The sequence below is a fragment of the Galendromus occidentalis genome, unplaced genomic scaffold, assembly GCF_000255335.2.
Source record: "Galendromus occidentalis unplaced genomic scaffold, Mocc_1.1 scf7180000077497, whole genome shotgun sequence".
Lineage (NCBI taxonomy): Eukaryota > Metazoa > Arthropoda > Arachnida > Mesostigmata > Phytoseiidae > Galendromus > Galendromus occidentalis.
The window spans coordinates 641,888-657,890 of record NW_003805485.1 but is presented as its reverse complement, the minus strand read 5'-3'; the positions used below and the strand labels follow the sequence as shown (position 1 = coordinate 657,890).

General features: G+C 50.3%; 1 long non-coding RNA gene and 1 pseudogene across 1 annotated transcript; both read right to left on the bottom strand.

The window, feature by feature from the left end:
• Nucleotides 1–302: 302 nt before the first annotated feature.
• Nucleotides 303–4,699, bottom strand: LOC100897561 (uncharacterized; annotated as a pseudogene).
• Nucleotides 4,700–6,189: 1,490 nt separating this feature from the next.
• LOC100909377 (uncharacterized) lies at nt 6,190–6,962 on the bottom strand. Its single transcript, XR_001951218.1, has 2 exons — nt 6,928–6,962; nt 6,190–6,742 (listed from the first exon to the last, which is right to left on the bottom strand). It is a non-coding gene; the product is annotated as an uncharacterized LOC100909377 (long non-coding RNA).
• Between the last annotated feature and the right edge of the window lie 9,041 nt (nt 6,963–16,003).

Sequence of the window (16,003 nt, the reverse complement as noted above, 5' to 3'; positions counted from 1 at the left end):
GGCAACGATTCATAGATCTGATTTTATAGGTTAGATATGATTAGCTAAGTATCTTCGTCGGTCCGCACATCCGAGCGAGAGCTTCGCCTTTATTGCCTGGAAAAATCTCCTATTGGAAGCGGTGGGCCGTACGCAGGGTGCTGGGTCAGTACATCAGTCCGATACTCCTTTCCATATGATATATGTTGATCTCATCTCCCGAAATCGCTGCACAGATTCGCATTGAGCCGGAAAGAAGCATGAAAAAGCTCGGATCACTACGCATCGATACGGCGAGGCATCTAATCCGAGTCGAGATTTTCCTAAGTCTCAAACATGTCGGCGACGTTCCCATGGACGCTTCGGTAGTCACGGATCAATTGTTCGAACAGCTGAGGTAGGAGAGAACATTATTATGATAATAAATAATGACCATCCTCAGGACTCGTCGTGGCCGTCCCGTCGCGGAATTTCTCAAGGAACCTCAAAGCTTCTCCTATGACTTGCCTCGATTTCTTTGAATACCCAGGCGGGAATCTCCGTCCTTTTGGCTTTGGCAACGGACTCTCGATTCGCATTGCTCGACAAGTCGTGGTTCCGATGATCGCGATTGGAGCCAATGATGGACTCCGCCAACGCTGTAGTCGCCATTCCGACCGTCTGCTCGGCGCTGGTTTCTTTTTCCTGATCGATCGAGGAGCTCGATGTTGTCTCTGTTTTATTCTTTTGAGATCCGCTATCGGGAACAATAATTCGCTAAGATTGATGAATTTTCATCGTTCTCGGATGAGGGTTATACACATGATGGATAATTGAGGAGGGACACATCAAAGGGAGGAAAAAGAAGATACTGATGAATGAGCTCCAAAAAGCGGCGGTATCTACCTGAGCCCAGAGGGTTCTTTCTGACTTCCAGTCTTTCCGCTGCCTCCAAATCGACCTCGTTTAGAGTCGAGCAGGCTGCCAAAAACCCTGAACGTTCCCCGGCGCTGTTTGTTAGCCATACGAGGCCCAGCGTTCTTCTCGTCAGTGTCTGAATCGTCCTGATTCGATGCGTGTTTATCTTCGAGGAGGGAGCGGATCGTCATCCATTGCCGTGATTCCCGAGATTTCAGCAAAGCAATGCCATCGGGGCGTCTCATTGCTAATACTCACCGTGATCCTTGTCATGCTGAGACTTTTTCTTCGGCTTCGGACTTTGCATGAATTTCGCTGCTCGAACACGCAAGGATCCGCCGCCGATACGGCGACTCGAATTCCTTCCCGTCGTGTTCTTGCGTTCGGCCCATTGCTAGAGGAAATTCTTTGGATCAAAATTCGGCAGCTTCTCACAATGATTGAAAATCGCCTCCTCGAATGTTAGGACTGCGAAACTGTGGGGCAATGTAGCTCGAAGTGATCGAGTGAGTCCTGGGAGGAAATGGACTCACATCGATGTTCAAAATCGTCGCGGGATCGTAGATGTGTTTGTACACCTCTTCCATTTTCGAATCCCAGTTTCGTTTTGTTTTCTGGGCTTCGAGCTCTGTTTGACCTAGGTTCCCTTCGAGTGTTTTCAGAGTCTCTGTCAGCTCCTGGAGTTGTTCCTCGAATGCGGATCTATCGTTGCCTTCTTCAGGTATTGCTTTCGGCTGGGTTTTCTTTGCCCTGCGCAACTGTTTCTGGATTGTTTCCATCTGCGGCGGAACAAGAGCGGAACTCCCTGTTAAGACTATCTCTTCCCATGAGCACATCCGATTCCGAGGCTTTGTGTCCAGCCTATCCGGGGTAAGAACGATCGTACAAAGAATCCAACACTCGCCTTGAGTTCAGTTGAGATTTTCCGCTGACGTAGATGCGTAGCCCGTCTTAGGGCCTGTTGATGTGCCATTATATTCGCGTGTTGCTCCTTCTCCTCCTCAGACCATGAGGCTATGAGCTTTGGTCTCGCGCCTGGGTTCGCCGTCGCAGCCCCCTCTCCGAGCCCTGAAGCTCCCCAGTCAGAGATCGCAATTAGAGTCATGATCGTTCGAATTTACGAGCGCTATCCATCTCCATTTGAACCAGCACCGAGGATCGATCGACCGTAGAGAATTCTAATATGAAGAAAGCATATCGAAACGATCGCATCTCGCTCCGTCCCCGAAGTATTTCTCCAACACGTAGAAATTATGTGTAGACAAAATTACCTTGGTTTTGGAGAGGGGTTTTCGTTGTCTGAGCTGTGTCCGTCTCGTCCATCACGATCACAGGCGCTCCCCTCAGGAGTTCATTCAATAATTGCAATGTTTGTGAGATAGCTCCCTGATTGTCCGAGGCCGATTCTATAGGCACGAACGACGCGCAGCCCTCTAGGTTTAGACCTTCGATATCCAAGGACGATGCCTAGGAACAGACATACGAGCTCAGGTGGCTTTCGGGAAGACGAAATCGTTTGCGGGAATTATGGTCTCGCATGACTTTTCTCGAATATTTCCTTCGGATCCGTGGTAAGTCGTTATTATTCATTAATGGAATCATATAGACTCACCGAAATCCTGCTCTGGATCGCGGCCACCCACTCCTCGGCTTCTTGCAAAGTCTGGGTCGCCAGTTGGAGTTGGTTCGGTGTACTCTGAGGCCTCAATGGGCAAGATATGCAAGAACCGAAATTGGCATTCGTGGAACCATCACTTGCGTCGGATTTGTCGCTTAACCTCAAATTAAGCAGCGGCTTTTGTTGCCCTCGCGGGTTCTGTCGACGAAGCGATGGCATATGAGAGGGAGAACTACCTAGTTCACTTATGTGTCAATCTTCCATCGAAACACTGTCGAAGAGCACAGTGAGAGAATAAATTTCCTGACTCTTACAAGAGAGGGATCTCATTGATTATTATCATCTATGATCATGATGCACGTTATAGTTATAGACCTTGAACATTCACATCGAAACTATCGTTCGTCACGATTCATATCGTCAAGCTGGGAGAAACGGTGCCTGGGATTAGAACGAGACATTGCATCCCGAAAAAGAAGGCACTAATGAATGTTCCGCGCCGTCATTGCGTGGGTACTCAGTCACGATCGCGGAGCTCTCCGCGTAATGGAGGTCAGCTCGCAAGCTGTCTGTCGAATCCCACTAACCTCCGGATCCGACTGCATGAGGTAGCACGGCACACGAGAACATTCACACCCAGATTTAAGCGTGACTCTCCGACTCGAGAAATCTGCGGGATTTCCGACGTGTCCTGCTTCGATCACAGATCACTGAGACCGTTCGCTTGCCCAGCAGGAGCCTTTCCCGCACTGAGAACTTTCGGCCATCTACGCCCCGTTGCCAAATATAACCGTTTAAATTTAGCGCTCCTGTCCTGGCGGGACAGGCGCTGCAAGAGCAACGGTGAAGAGCGTTCGGCTCCAAGGAGAGCTGTTCTACTGACGAATCAGAGCAAACTCAATCGGAGTGTGTAGCGAGTGCATCAGAGCCTCAGAATTCATGTCTCTGATTCCTTTTCGAGCTTCATGGCCCTCTCGCAGCCTAGTAATGCGCGGGGAAGCCCCCGTAATTATTTCATAAACAATTTCGCATCCTGATCTATCATCCTGACCTGAGTCTATCTTCAAACCCATCTAGGGTCCAGGTCAAATCCCCGACAACATAGCGAGAAACTTATACCTGCCCAGACCACAAGCTGGACTTCGTTTCTCTGTCCTCTCGATCCCGCACTGTGCGAATGGTACCGAACGCTTGATGATTTTCGGAGCCCATGTACTTTTTAGATTGAATAAGGACAATTCTCGCGTTCATCTTCTGCTTGTGATCCGAAAGACTCCACCCGCTTCAACCTCGTGAAACTCGTTCTCAGATTCGAGCGCTCGATTCACCGTTCCTCCTGTCTATATGACTCGACAATAATTTTTAAGGCTTAGAGCGATCCGTGATGATGTCCGTCGCCGATCCGAAGGCTTGGCTCGGGGCTCGAACAATCCAATAAATTACGGTTCTAGTGTGCTCTACGCAGATTCGAAGAGCTTCCGTATACTCACGATGATCACGAACGGGTACAGTTTTTGTTCCGAATACTGCGCTTCGAGTTGACAGGGCTGCTGTTTCAGCACTTTGGTCAGCGAAGAGAGGCTGAGCGAAATGCCCGGCAGGGGATCCAGAATATTATGATATGCGTCCAAATGTTTAGAGTAAACGGCCACATACAATCTGAACCACTCGCAGTCGTCCGACAGCACGAAGAGGAAGCCATCCTAGAAATATCAAACGTCGGGTACTAAGACTTGCAGGAATTTCGAGGCGGGCTAAAAGAACTCAGAACTAATCTAGGGTCTCATGGGGTTTTCATTCTTTTGTTTCAGTCTCAAAGTTATCACAATCATCTTTTTCACTCTCGGATGAGTTTTCCAGTGGGCGACTCACCTTGAGCGGAAGTTCTTTCCTGTAAGTGTGCGAAGACGGTAGATCAGTCAACGAATCCCTGGACTCGGTGAACTCATATTCCATTTCCAAGTCCTCAGTGCATTCTTCGATGAAACTGAGTTGAGATCCGTCGAATGCATCGCAGAGCTTTTTGCTCTCGTCCGATGACGTTGCATCGTCCTCTCGACAGCTGGACCAGGTTTCTGAAGGCACAAGGAAACACATTGTGGACACTTCCCTCGGGAGAACAAGATTCTTCTCCCAATCGTTACCTTTTTCATCAGCGTCTATCCGCTTCAATTTTTCTCTTATGTGCACGAACCAGTCTAGCATTTCGCTCTCTACTTGGAGACTGTCGTCGTCTGACTATTCTCGAACAGACTCCCGGCAAGCGAATGCTTTAAATATAGCGTCCAATGCGGTGCCTACGTAGTTTTCGCGGATCATCCGGGGTTTATAGCTCTGTCGCTCCACTCCGGCTGACAGTGAATCGGGAATTAGTTGGAAGCGATTGCCCGCGAGAGCGTGTCACTCCCCAAGATACCAAGGAGCGTGATCGAGCTACTTCCTCGACCGGAACGTACATCTTACGCGGCTCCGTCAGCCATGCATAGGGGGAGGGATTTCGAGTTTTGACCCAATTAGGAGCAGAATGAGAGAGTATTCCGAAGATGTTGAGCAAGTCGGACTCTCAAACAGAAAGCTCATCGGATTATCATGAAATGCGTCGAAGCTCCTTCTGCTCCGCCCCGATTCGCTGGGGTAGGGGGAACAGAGGAGGGTCTCACGGTCTCACCGGTAGCGCTCTTTTTGGCTAGGCCGATTCTGGGCTCCTTCAGCTGCATTTTTTCTCGACAAGTTCTGACAGTCAGCATTGTCCTTGCTGCTCTCTATTCCGAATCGGGCAAACCGACAAAAATACGATGCTTTTTCTCCGCACAAACACGCAAGATTCCCGGAACCGATGCAGAACTTTTTCTTCATCAGTCTCGAGAATTGGTCTCTCTTCGACACACTCGTATTTTCTATCGCGTGCATCGAGGACAGAAGACGCATTGCTTCTACATACATGCGACTTCACTCAAGACGGAGGACGCCTGTTCCCGTGAACCATAACCCTTTCACTGACTAGTCGAGCATCATAATAATGAATCTGATTCTGGAGCGAAATTTATGAGAGTCCTCCTGTCGTCTGACAATCATTCGGAGGGAAATCTTTCTCGTAGATCGCTTTCGATATCCCGGGCTCTCGTAATTCAACTTTCTCTGATTCGAGCCCGGCGGAACGTCCGAGGCCAGAAGTATCAGAAAACGAAGAATACTCACCTATGTTTCCTAGAATATCCCCTGTGTAGAAGTCAGCGATTATTTTCGCTAACTCTGAATCTGGTGCACAGCAGCTGGAGTTTCCGGCTTGAGTCTCTGTTTTGTCAGAACTAGTGTTTTGATTCCTGAAACTCATTTTCCCACTTCCTGTGTACGCGTCCCGAGCTCTCGAAGTGGACTGCAAATCTTGACCAGCGGAGAGACCGGTCGACGAAGTCGGGAGTGCGTGCGAGGATGATTCGCACGACGAAAGGACTATTTTTGGCTTTCACGGCATCGTACGAATGACTGCGAGCTAATGGAATGGGAAACCAGGATCTCCGGAGTCTACCTCCGGAGCCGAGGGATCAACGCGTATTAGAACGTCTCCCCTCGTGATATCTCGCTCTGATAGACATGAATCCTGTCCGAGCATTGTCACGGGGCTAAAGCGGAGATTCATCGCGGGACCTAGCGATAGCTGGGACGGATAGCTGCGGAACGATTTTCAAACATAGTTCCGATGCGGACATTTTTTTTATTAAATGCTCATCAGAATCTACATTGTACGATGTTGAGGCCTATGTCAATACCGTATTTCTCTCTGAGAGCCCTGGTCTCTTCGGCAGTCGGTGCCTCGGTGAAGTCGACGAAGACCCTTTCGAACACCCCATTGTTGCACACTACGAGAACAATCTGGTTCCCTTCTCTGATAGGCAGAAGATCTCTTCCGGCTTCCGCGATGGGCTCTCGGATATTGAGGTGATCCTCTTCCCGAATGCCAGACCAAACACCGAGGCGAGGACCTCGATATTTGAAGGAATCCGGGGTTGCTTCGAGCTGGCCTCTCTCACAGCCTAGAATTGATACGCATAGACAAGCCGGTCGAGAAGCCAATGGGAGCACGCTCGTTAGAGAAGCACCGAGAGCCGCAGGATCGCATGAGGGTACCGCGCTGGCGTATACGATGACGGAAGCGACTACGGCGGCGACGAGAAACGTTGGTTGCATGATGGTTGCCGGGATTTTTTCCCGTGATCTGATTCGAGTATGAATGTATGGATCCGAGACCTGAGCAGGGAGAGCAAGAAAATTCTATTTACCAAGATGGGCGATCGGATCGAACAGGAACCCAGGTACAAAACCCCATGTCTCGTGCATGAATTGAATCGGTTCGGATCTATCGAAACATCTGAGCTCTATAGAACGCTGCTCATTCATCCGTTCAGTCAGTCTATATCGTAGTACTCACTCACAGTTTGGTCAGATTCGCGAGGCGTATAATGAGCCGGAAAAACTAACGGATGAGCCCTTTATAGAAGTCGAGGAGATGCAGAGCCTAGAAGAGAAACTAGAGATGGATCATAAACACGAGACTTGTGATGACGAATCAAAACTCTCTTATTCCCCACACAGGGACAGAAGTCCAAGCTAATATTATGACTGTATGTTCGCGGCCGGCCAGTGATTTCCAATCGACATGTGATGAAAGCTTTCTCAGACGGAAAATCGCTACATTTCTCGATATCCTCGGTGCATCTCAGTCAGCGCTCGCTCTCACCTTGAGGACAGACAAATTGACTTGTCCCACGCCTTCGGGCTCGCTGGAGGTTTTTTTTCGATTCGGAGACAATCCGGAGGAGGTGAGAACAGGAATAGAGAAGAAGCTGCTGATTGCGAGGCTCCTGTATCAAACTCCGGGCATGTTTCCTCATCTCCTTCATTAGTCTGTGGTCGTGATTCGACAGGTTGAGCCTCGATCGGCTGTGTCGACAGTTTTCCGTCCAATATCCTGCCCCTCCATCGAGCGACGGACTGCAAATACAGAGGCGAGTTATTCGCTCCATAGAACCAGGGTGGCAAATGCATAAGGATGCAACATCGGAGTCGGGTCACGTTGTGTTCATTGCCAATCCTCCATCGAATCTGAATAGCTCATCTTGGATGCAATCGAGGCCGAAATTTTTTTGGAGCGTGCATCGAAACGTAATGAGTGGATTTCGGGAGATTCCATCGCCAGTTTTGCAGATCGCTGCCGGACGAGAACTCGAGGTACATGAATTGTGCATCTAACCAGTGTTCCCCAGCCTAAGTAAGACTTATGCCCCTCGAGAGGGAGACAATTTTCGCCCTCATCGAAGCCTCTGAGAGAAGGATCATGTTGCGGTGTGGATCGATATCTCGGTGGGGTATCGAAGAAAAACCTTTGGGTGCCACCTGCCACCTGCCAGAGTTCAAGTAATCATCGGGCGTTCCAAGACGCTTGCGAGGTCCGATATAAGTGCCACTGCTGAGTCACGCCCGAGTCGAAAGAGGAGTGAGTGAGACATTTTCTCCGATCGTTGAAGCTCCATGTCGCCCCGGGATACGATTGATTGCTTATATTATAGTTCTTGAAACAAGGTCATCGACCACGTGGAGCGCAGTGGCGCTCACAATCAGGAGAGAATTTCCTGTCCTCGGTTTATGGTGGTTCAGCCTGAGCTTCCCTGACGCACATATGGTCTCTTTTCACGTCTGAGCGCGCGGGCCCACGGAAATAAGGCAGCAAGTTCTGGATAGCTAGAACTACGGCAGATCTACGATTGCTCAAAATGTCACTGGTGGTTCGCGACATGAGCTCAGGATTTGACCGCACCGACTATGTATAACAATTCTTCACGGTTGGGACCCTGCTCTGCAGACAAGTTCAGTATCACAAAGTAAAGGACCGTACGCTGCGAAGACAGGACATTGGTATGAAGATCTTAGAAGCCGAGCCCGGGAAGCATGCAATTCCCTTGATACTCGGGGGAGCAGAGCTTGTCGTAGTCTAGCTGGATAGGGTAGATGAGAATAACTTGTGCTCAATTGAGCCAACCACCGCCCCGCCCCCTTGATCGATGAGGGGCTAGAGGCAGTTAATGATAAACACGGCCCGTTCCTTACATCATCATCTCGAGGGAGTTCGAAGCCTTGCGTTTTTCCATAACCGCTTTGTAGAAGAATGTCCGTCTAGTTGATGGTCGGGCGTTCTCTTCCTCTCCGCTTATATCCTTGGTTGCGGACTCTGGTTTCTCGATCTGATGCTTCTGCGGCTTCTCACTGGCAGCTGCCGATGAGCCGTGAGCCCAGAGCATGGAAATTTAGCCTATTGCAGGTGCACCGGAATTTCGAGGGAGTTTTCCCGCTTTAGCCAGGTTTATTAATTCAAGTCGAATCTAGTACTTAATTCCGACGAGGAGTTCCACAGTATAATGCGCCTAACTCCGGGGGATACCACGACGCGATGCCGCCCACGGACGTTAGGGATAGGAGGCCGGCGCAGAAGGGAATCGCTCAAGAAGTCTCATGAGCACAATGATCAGCATTTTTCCATCAGTTGCGATTCAAGATTATCATTCTGATATTCTTCCGGGTACGATTCCAAAGTTACTGAGGAACTAATCCGGCATCCGTTCGCTTCATCTCGCTCGGCAACTACCCTCAAGGTGCTACCTCGGTACTCGGTACTCATGACTACCCTGGCCGTGAGGGCGCTTCAGCTGTGACAAGACATAATGACGAGGCATTTGCTGAGTGTTGAGGTCTAGGTAGAAACTGGAAACTACTAGTCCTCGTTCCGTACTAGGACTATGACTCATACCAACCCACGGGGCCATATACCCGTGGCAGTAGTAAAATACGTGAGTCACCGGGTTGCACCGGGGTTGTACGAAATTGGGCTAGCACCCCACATGCTGGGTACACCCAATAGTATTCTAGGACGCTACTTATGATAGACCAAGGTAGCCTCATCCTATGTATATGTATGTACGGATCAGGACATGTAAGGAGGAGCTTAGACTCCTGCCTAGGTATAAAAGACCTAAGATTTCGAATAAAACTCACTGTGGTATCTCCCTCTCGTGAGATTGCATCTCTCTGTATTCCTGAACGGGCTGCTCTTCTACTCCTGACCAGAGCTACGAATCTTGACCTTCAACACTGAGGAATGACGATGACTCGAGACATACGTACATCTTGCGGAGAGCATGCGTCTGAGCAGCCCGAAGATTATATGTCGAGTCTGTATCAAATATATCTAGTCCCGTAATTGAACCTGCTCTAATCGCTCCTCTTGAGACAAGTCGACTTTGAGAGAGGGACAAAAGCCGATTCCGATTCCAGAGGAGCCCTTCCCTCCCGATTCCTCCAGGTACTAGGCTGAGCTGATGCTTCGTTGATGCGATCATCAACACTCGTTTATTTCCTCAGGGTCTATTTCGAAAAGGTATTTGTTCTCCAGCTCGGAGAGGACGTCGTCAGTGGCCGCGGATTTCGAGAGGAACTCGACATACTTCGTACGGGGCTCTCGGTCCTTGTTGCAGAAAACGTAGACGATGTAGTCGTCCTTCAGGATCGGGAAGTAGATAATGTCCTCACCCATCTCGATTCCGCTCGTGACCCTGAAGTAATCTCCGTCCAGCCTAGCGACAGACGACCCAAGGCTGCCAGCAGTATACGTGGTCGCTCCATCATCCACATCGACCGTCATCGGCCTGCATGTCTCCCCATTCCTGCAGGCACAAGAGGATCGGGTCCCGAACGCGTTAGCACCCCCAGCATCGGCTCCGAGGTGTTTGGCGTCGCATTTGAGGTCCGATATGTCTGCCGTAGCCGAGGTCGCCAGACAAGCGAGTAAGACAAGGTAGAGCATGCTTCTTCGATCTGAGAAGCTCTGGTGCTCTCAGGAATTCGATGAATGGCTTATATAGTCCTGTGGACAAGGTCGTTGAACACGTGGAGAGTAGCGGCACTCACAATCTGTAGAGGAATTCCCTGTGCTTGATGGATGGTGATTCAGCTTGATCTACTCTGACACACATGGTAACCTTTTCACAACTGAGATACGGGTCCATGCAAATAATGCGGTCGCGGCCGCTTCTACATAGCCAAAAGCTGTGGGGTATCCGCAATCTCTTGAGATATGAGTTGTGGTTCGTGACATGAGGTCGTTGGAGCATGATATTTGGCTCCATTCACAATTCCGACTTGGTAGAACCATTATTCACGGATGGAAGCTCCGCGACCGCTTCGCAGCTAAGTTCAGTCTTACAGAAGTATGGAATCGTCAGCCGTGAAGCCTCCCTCGGACAGGAAATCGCGGAGCGACTTTGTACGCGATCTGGTTGATAAGCATCGCAGTCCAGAGGTTCGAGAAGCTCATCTCGGAGAGCATGCGATGCTCCGGACGTCCCGGACCGTTGAGCTAGCCGCGGATCAACCCGATGTTTCTCCATGATGCTCGATTGAGCCAAACCCCCCTCTCCTACCCACGTCGATCGTCGATTGATTAGGGGCTATCGACCGTGTCTGATATAGAGCTAGGACTTTCAGGCAAAGAGCCTAAGATGCATTTTCGCGCTTGATTCCTGTGTTTTTGCCAATTCTTTGTTTTCGTTACGCCTTTTGGCATAGGATCACGCTCGAGGCTTCGGAGTGGGGGGGTCGGATTGGAAAAGAATTTGTGAGTCGATTTTATTAGGAACAAAGCCTCGATTGAAGAAAACTCTGATGGCAAAATTTCTTCAGGAAATCAGTATCTACAAAAATACTGTTTTTGATTAAGGAACGTCTAACGTCAGAGTTCGTCACGGAAAATTTAAGTTTCTACCGTTTTCTCGGAAATAAGACGTCAAAAACGTAAAAGCGTGATGGTTGAAAAGATTAAGCGTGACTCTTTCCGTCCGATAGGCATTCGAATTCCGACAAGGCGCGTCTATTATTAGTGAACACTGCATCGCGCTTGATTTCGCACTTTGACTTGGATCATTTTCAAGACCAACAAGATGATAACGAAGTTAATTCGCGCTTTGAAGTCGGTAATTGGAAACCGAAGGTGAATCAATATGAGGCGCAGCTTCTAAGAGATTCATTTCGTGGACTCAACGATGTCGTCATGGTTGAAATGATTCGGTACGTATTCAACCCTGGAGTTCGTCGCGGAAAATTCGCTGTTTTGCTGACATTCCGGCTCGCCCTGAAATTTCTTGAGGTTCGAGTCACCCAAGACCCCAAGACTCTTCCTTAGCGGGAAGAATTTCAAATTCGCTTAATCGTGTGTCTTTTATAGCGCTATCGACCGCGAGTTGAAAAGGGTCACCACCTAGAATCAGGTGTTCCTGCTCTGGCCTAGATTCTGCGTGGTGCCGTGCCATGTGACTGAAAGGTCTTCTTCAGATAGATTGCATCATTCAAGTAAATTAATCATGTGTTTTTAATAGGTTCCGTGCCATGAGATTGAGGAATCTCTTTCAGATAAATCATTCAGTTAAAATCAATAAATCAACGGACAGAGAGAGCAAGAGTACGGGAGGCTCGGTTCAAGAAGAGGTAGAGGTTTTTGGCCTGACCCCGGATTTCGTCGCGTGGTTTCACAATTCTGTCGGCATATGCCTGATCGTCGTTGACAGAGCTTTTCTCCGAGTGTGGGAGTGATGTAAAAATCGCTCGCCTTGGAGCTTTTGGAGGAGGAAGAAATGTTCAAGGCGCTAACAGCGACCGCGAGTCAGACAGATTTGAACTTTTAAGTCATGGTCTTGATAGCGACCAATATTCAAGAATAATTGAATGAACTGGTCCACTGATTTCTCGACTAGAAAATTAGTGGGGAGTGAATCAGTCTCATGGAATGAAACGGCTGGCTGTGTCTCTGGGGGTCAGAGTCGTGACGCAGCCTGAGAGACACTTGATCGTGCTGCCGCAAAGATTTTGCAGAAATGAAAATTATCTCTGCCTTGAACAGTACTTGAACATTTACAGAACGAATATCCCGAAGAGCATTTCAACAAGCTAGTCCGGAGAGTCAGTCTTCGAGTCTTCGAGTGCTCGAGTCGAGCGTGCTCGAAATGACTTCTCAAGAAGCAGCCTGGTTTCTGCTGAGACAACCTATGAGCAGTGCTAGTCGCGACACATGGTACAGAACCACTGAAGCTCTGTTATCGCACCCGTTAACGTGGATATTTCCTCCGGAGCGCCGGGTGGTGATGCCCCGACTTGCGCTTCCTGGCTGAAGCGCCTACACGGTAACTGTGAACCCGTCCGCTGTTCACTCTGTTCGTCAAGCCACCATCGCACCTGCATACCCCGCTCTGACGCGTTCTGGATTGACCCGGAGGCGAAAAGTAGTGATTTTGCTTGCCTTCTCTGCCGTGAGGCTGCGTCCCTCACATCTGTCAGCTCCCCGTCAATTTCCCGACCTCCGCTCAAAGCACGGCGTGATAACAAAAAACTCGACTCTGAGTACAACTCTCCAATTCAGCCTGGAGTATCTGCCGTTCCCCCCGCCCACACCCTTCTTGGGCACTGTTCACACTGCTACCCCGACGGTGTGTTCGAATCTCCTCGGCCTCGCGTATTTGGTAAATCCCCGACTGGGCCTTCCGTCCGGTACGATCACTGTTTACATAGCGGGTGTCTCTACGCTCTCGGTGAGCGTTTCTCGGCATGCCCACTTTGCTCTTTCCTTCCCACTATGCTGGGGGGTCTGCAGGCTGACCTCGCTCGGCTGAGGGGCTGTTGGAGCTCCTGTGAGACGGGACTTGAAGATCTTGAGTCTGGTTTGATTAAACTAGAGTGTTCCTCGGTTGGCGGCCCTGCTTTACACACCTTTGGTGATCGTGGAGGTTCTCGGTCCCCTCCCCTGAGCCCTGGGGCTTCTTTCGCCGATGGTCAACTCCTCATGCAGCGCCTCGACACCGCTCTGAGTGAAATCTCTGACCTTCGCCGCGAAAATTTCCTGCTTAGGCGGAGACTCTGCCTTTCCGCGGTCACGGATGTTGATGTGCTTCCCCTCCGCGCCCATCAGTTGCCGTCAACGCGTGAGACGCCCTTCCCTGATCCACCTGCTCGTTCTGCGGCTGCTGCCCCATACCGGCGTGTGATTGCGCTCCCTTCCGTCGGTTTCGCTCCGATATCTGCGCCCCGCTCGTCCGTCCAACCGATGCAGGCGGTGTTCCCACGACGTCTTCTGTAGCCGATGATGGCCTGATTCGCGCGGCTCCCGCTGCTACTCGTGTGCTCTGTCCCATATCTGGCGGTAGTTGGGCCGACTCTGATCTACTTAGGGCTGCTACTCGTCGCCCTGACAATAAAGATTTTTGTCTCCCGAGTTGATCCCTCGGCCACCGCGGCTTCGATGCTCAGCCACTGTAGGACGATCTCCACCGATGTGCTCTCTGTTGCCAAGTTCAACAGCTCTGGCCCCTTGACCTACGCATCCTTCGTCCTCCGTGTCCCGAAGAGCTCCTCTGACCCCTCTCTCTCCCCCGAAAGTTGGCTCACTGGTGTCGTCTTCAAAGTGTTTCTGGATAAAGTTTTTGAGGATAGAATCCTTGAAACCGCCCCGGTCCCGACTCCGACTGATGCAACTCTTACCATTGGCCTGGCTGAATCATCTCCGACCGTGACTAACTCAAGGTCCGCAGGTTCCGATGCTGCTGTCTCTATGACTGCTGACGGCCAGGGTCCGGTCACGGTCCTGACTGACTCCCTGATGGGAATGCCTCCGTCGTCACCCTTCCCTCTCCCGCTGCCTCAACTCCGGATTTCCTCCGAATTATTCATCTCAATGTTAGATCTCTCCACCAAACGCACAAGTTCGATCTCATTATAGAGTCATCCGCGAAAGTGACTATGATATTATTTGCTGTTCCGAAAGCTGGCTAACCCCCTCTGAGGCCCCTACTTTCCAGATCCCCGACTTTACTCATTACTTCACCTGTCGTAGCTCTCCTTATGGTGGTGTATCGATGTTCGTCAGAAGCTCGCTCAAGGTTTCTAACAATAAGCCTACCTCTGCCCAGACCCCTGATGAATGTGTGCAACTGGTGCTCGTCAAGATTGACCTGGGTTTGCATTCCCTTGTCTCCCTATACTCCTGCGCCTCTTCTCAATCATCAAAGCTCACCGAGCTCCTATCAGACCAAGTTCCTCGTTCTACGCAACCTCTCGTCATTGTGGGAGACTTCAATGTGGATCTTCTTTCTGACCGCCCCTCTCCCTCTTTCATCCTTGCCATGCAGCGTTTGAACCTCATCCCCCTCCTCCGGGATGTCACTCGTCCCGTTTCTCGAACATGTCTCGACCACGTCTGGATCTCCAACGATCGCAGGCTGGCCCCTTTTGAGGCCCGTATCCTCTCGGACTGCTTGGATTTCTCGGACCTTTTCCCCGTTACAGTGTCTCTCCCGATCCCAAGCCCCTCCTTCAGCCTCCATTCTCTCGCTCAATTCGTCGTATTTCCAGCTCGTCGAACTACCATCTTGTTTTCCTTGAGCTCTCCCGTTTTGATTTATTCAGCAATTTAAACAGCCTCAATGATACGGATGCTGCTCATTTTCCTCCGCTCTCTTTGATATTTATGATTACTGCTTCCCGATCGTCCCTTTCGTAAGACGCAATCAAAACGGAACCTGGTTCACCAAGTCCTTAGCTTCTTCTCAGAGGCGCCTCCAAATCTGTGGACATAGATTCTTCAAGCTCGGCATCCTCGCTGAAGAGTCCCATTTTTATCGCTCACTCGGCAGATATCGCTTCCAGGTCTCCAGGGCGCGGAGGAGATACGCCTTCTCTGTGCTTGCCCATTCCCGCTGCTCTCCCAGCGCCAGCTCACGCTCACAACTCCCCTTCCTTCCGACTAGCTCCCCTGACCCTGTTTTCGCGCTCGACTCTCTCTGCTCCTACTTCTCCTTTTTGGGTGGCAGCCACCTCCGCCGCATGCCCCTCACCCCGTTCAGTTCTCACGCTCCCTGCTGCACAATCTTCCTCGTGGTCTTTCAGCATGGGCTACATTGACCCCCTGTCCCTTCCATCTATCTGTTCTGGCATCAAGACCACTTATGCCAACGCCATTTCCTCTGTCCCCTCTAAGGTCATACACAATTCCCTGTCCCTCCTGTCTGTACCAATATAATTCATCTTCAATCTGTCTATCAGACATGCGACCTTTCCCTCGGCCTTTAAAGCCGCATCAGTTGTTCCCATCTACAATGGCAAAGGTTCACGATCCGGGCAATTACCGTCCCATTAGTATCACCTCCTACCTCTCTGAACTCCTCGAAAAATGTATCCTCCACCAACTCCTTCCCTCACTCCTGCAATCCAACCTACTTTCCCGACAACAGCACGGCTTTCTTCCCCATCGTTCCATTGAAAGTGCGCTCCTACATATCAAGCAATTCGATGTTGACGGCTGGACCGCTGGCTGCCAGGTCGTTGCGGTTTTCATTGACCTTGCTGAGGCGTTTGATGGCCTCGATCATGCCATCCTCATCAACAACCTCCGCTCCCTGGGTTTCGACACCCTTTCCA